The 4189-nt window shown below is 36.9% G+C and overlaps 1 non-coding gene across 1 annotated transcript; it reads left to right on the top strand.

The window, feature by feature from the left end:
- The first annotated feature begins 2628 nt into the window (after positions 1–2628).
- Positions 2629–2736, top strand: LOC148545615 (small nucleolar RNA R71). Its single transcript, XR_015900317.1, has one exon. It is a non-coding gene; the product is annotated as a small nucleolar RNA R71 (small nucleolar RNA).
- The last annotated feature ends 1453 nt before the right edge of the window (positions 2737–4189 follow it).

Raw genomic sequence — 4189 nt, 5'->3', positions numbered from 1 at the left:
TCCATCTCCCATGACTCGGAGGTGGAAGCAACTACTTTCTCTTTCCTCTTTCTAGAGGTTTCTTCGGCCTTAGGTGCCATTAATGGTTATGGAAAAATAAAAGGCTTTAGCTTTTCCCACACCAAACTTAGAATGATTGTTCGTCCTCGAGCAAATGAAGAAAGAAAAGAGTAGAAGAAGAAGAAATGGATGAGATGGAGGGAGTAGTGGGTTCGGCCAAGGGGGTAGTAGTGTGTATGTGTTGTGTGAAAGTTGAGGTAGTGAGGAAGGGTATTTATAGGGTAGGAGGGAGAGGGAGTCCATGTGAGAAAGGGTGGGTTTGGGAGGGAAATCGTTTAAATTGAAAGGTGAGGTAGGTGGGATTTTATGATAGATGGATATGAGTGGTGAAGAGATTATGGAGAAGAGGGTAAGATTTGATAGGTGAAGGGTATTTGGGGAAGAGTTATTGATGGCATTGGTCAAGGGTATTTGGGGAAGACTGTTATGGAAAGGTGTGAAGAGGAGAGAATAAGAGGTGGGGTAGGTAGGGATCCTGTGGGGTCTACAGATCCTGAAGTGTCAAGGAATTCTGCTCTCTGCACCAATCTGGCATTCAAATGCCCATTCTATGCCAATTCTGGCGTTTAACGCTAGCTCTGCTACCTTTCCTGGCGTTCAACACCAGCCAGATGCCCATTTCTGGCGTTAAACGCCCAGAGTGCTGCCCATTTTGGCATTTAACGCCCAAAATGATGCCAGGCTGGGCGTTAAATGCCCATTCTACTATCCTTATTGGCGTTTAAATGCCAGTAAGCTTGTCCTCCAGGGTGTGCTGTTTTTGATGCTGTTTTTCATTCTATTTTTTATTTTTCATTTGTTTTTGTGACTTCACATGATGATCAACCTAAAGAAAACATAAAATAACAATGGAAAATAAATAGATATAATTAAATAACATTTGGTTGCCTCCCAACAAGCGCTTCTTTAATGTCAATAGCTTGACAGTGAGCTCTTAGAGAGCTTCACAGAGACTCAGAGCTTGATGTTGGCCTCCCAACACCAAACATAGAAGTTGAGTGTGGGGGCTCTGTTTGACTTTGAGAGAAGCTTTTCATGCTTCCTTTCCATGGTTACAGAAGAAGATCCTTGAGCTTTAAATACAAGGTAGTCCTCATTCAATTGCAGGACTAACTCTCCTCTGTCCACATCAATCACAGCTCTTGCTGTGGCTAGGAAGGGTCTTTCAAGGATGTTGGATTCATCTTCATCCTTCCCAGTGTCTAGGATTATGAAATCAGTAGGGATGTAAAAGCCTTCAACCTTCACTAAGACATCCTGTACAAGTCCATAAGCCTGTTTTCCTGAATTGTCTGCCATCTCTAGTGAGACTCTTGTAGCTTGTACCTCAAAGATCCCTAGTTTCTCCATTACAGAGAGTTGCATGAGGTTTATACTTGAACCAAGGTCACACAGAGCCTTCTTAAAGGTCATGGTGCCTATGATATAGGGTATTAAGAACTTTTCGGGATCCAGTTTTTTCTGAGTTAATTTCTGTTGAACCAAGGTATTCAGTTCATTGATGAGCAATGGAGGTTCATCCTCCCAAGTCTCATTAACAAATAACTTGGCATTCATCTTCATGATTTCTCCCAGATACTGAGCAACTTGCACTTCAATAATATCTTCATCTTCTTCAGAGGAAGAATACTCATTAGAGCTTATGAATGGCAACCATAAGTTTAGTGGAATCTCTATGGTCTCTATATGAGCTTCAGATTCCTTTGGTTCCTCAATAGGGAACTCCTTAGGGGTCAGCGGACGTCCATGGAGGTCTTCCTCAGTGGAAATCACTGCCTTTTCCTCCTCCCTAGGTTCGGCCATGTTGAACGTGTTTATGGCTTTACACTCTCTTTTTGGATTCTCTTCTGTATTGCTTGGGTGAGTGCTAGGAGGGATGTCAGTAACTCTTTTACTCAGTTGACCCACTTGTGCCTCCAAGTTTCTAATGGAGGACCTTGTTTCAGTCATGAAACTGAGAGTGGTCTTAGATAGATCAGAGACTATGGTTGCTAAGTCAGAGAGGCTCTACTTAGAATTCTATGTCTATTGCTCAAGAGATGATGGAAAAGGTTTGCTATTGCCAAACCTATTTCTCCCACCATTATTATTGAAGCCTTGATTAGTCTTCTATTGATCATTCCATGAGAAATTTGGATAATTCCTCCATGAAGGATTATAGGTGTTTCCATAGGATTCTCCCATGTAATTCACCTCTTCCATTGCAGGATTCTCAGGGTCATAAGCTTCTCCTTCAGGGGAGGCTTCTTTAGTACTGCCGGATGGAGCGTGCATTTCAGTCAGACTCTAAGAAATCATATTGACTTGCTGAGTCAATATTTTATTCTGAGCCAATATGGCATTCAGAGTATCAATCTCAAGAACTCCTTTCTTCTGAGTTGTCCCATTATTCACAGGATTCCTTTCAGAAGTATACATGAACTGGTTATTTGCAACCATTTCAATGAGTTCCTGGGCTTCTGCAGGCGTCTTCTTCAGATGAAGAGATCCACCAGCAGAGTGATCCAATGACATCTTGGATAATTCAGACAGACCATCATAGAATATACATAAGATGCTCCATTCTGAAAGCATGTCAGAAGGACACATTCTGATCAATTTCTTGTATCTTTCCCAAGCTTCATAGAGGGATTCACCTTCCTTCTGTCTGAAAGTTTGGACTTCCACTCTAAGCTTGCTCAACTTTTGAGGTAGAAAGAATTTGGCTAAGAAAGCATTGACCAACTTTTCCCAAGAGTTCAGGCTTTCTTTAGGTTGTGAGTCCAACCATATCCTAGCTCTGTCTCTTACAGCAAAGTGGAAAAGCATAAGCCTGTAGACTTCATGATTAACCCCATTAGTCTTAATAGTGTCACAGATTTGCAAGAATTCAGCTAAAAACTGATGAGGATCTTCCAATGGAAGTCCATGAAACTTGCAATTTTGCTGCATTGGAGAAACTAATTGAGGCTTAAGCTCAAAGTTGTTTGCTCCAATTGTAGGAATTGAGATGCTTCTTACATAGAAGTCAGAAGTGGGTGCAGTAAAGTCACCAAGCATCTTCCTTGCATATCCACCATTGTTGTTATTTTCGGCTGCCATCTCTACTTCTTTTTCGAAAATTTCTGTTAGGTCCTCTCCAGAGTTTTGTGCTTTAGCTTCTCTTAGCTTCCTCTTTAGAGTCCTTTCAGGTTCACGATCAGCTTCAACAAGAATATTCTTATCCTTGTTCCTGCTCATATAAAAAAGAAGAGAACAGAAGAGAAGAGGAATCCTCTATGTCACAGTATAGAGTTTCCTTTATGTGAGTAGAAGAAGAAAAGAATAGAATGAAGAAGGGAGAAGAAGAAGAATTCGAACACAGAGAGGGTTCGAATTATAAATAGAAGAGAAGTGTTAGTAAATAAATAAATTAAATAAAAAGAGAGGAGAGGGAGAAGAGTATTCGAATTTTAATTATAATAAAAGAAAAATATTTTTGTTTTTATTTTAATTATTGGTTAGTATTCGAAAATTAAGAAAAGAAATAAAATAAAATTTGAAAACTAAATAAATTAATTAATTAAAAAGATTTTTTGAAAAACTGGTTAGTAATTTTTGAAAATTAGAGAGAGAAAAGTAGTTAGGTGGTTTTGAAAAATATAAGAAATAGAAAACTTTTAAAATCAAACAAAAAGTCAAGTAGTTAATTGAAAAAGATTTGAAAATCAATTTTAAAAAGATAAGAAGTCAGAAAAAGATTTTGAAATTAAATTTTGAAAAAGATATGATTGAAAGATATGATTGAAATTTATTTTGAAAAAGATTTGAAAAGGAAATTAAAAAGATTTGATTTTTGAAATTAAAGTTGATTACTTGACTAACAAGAAACTAAAAGATATGATTCTAGAATTTAAAGATTGATCTTTTCTTAATAAGCAAGTAACAACTTAAAAATTTTTGAATCTAAACATTAATTGTTAATAATAATTTCAAAAATCATGAAATAAAAATAAGAAAAAGATTTTGAAAATCAAATTTTAAAAAACAATTCAAAAATATTAAAAGAAATTTGAAAAAGATTTTAAAAGATAGAATTTTTAATTTGAAATTTTGGCTTGACTAATAAGAAACTAAATTTTAAAATTTTTTGACTAAATAAATTCAAAAT

Source organism: Arachis ipaensis, chromosome B9 (genome assembly GCF_059453495.1).
Source record: "Arachis ipaensis isolate K30076 ecotype BB chromosome B9, ASM5945349v1, whole genome shotgun sequence".
Taxonomy (NCBI): Eukaryota; Viridiplantae; Streptophyta; class Magnoliopsida; order Fabales; family Fabaceae; genus Arachis; species Arachis ipaensis.
This window is presented reverse-complemented; position numbering and strand designations above follow the sequence as displayed.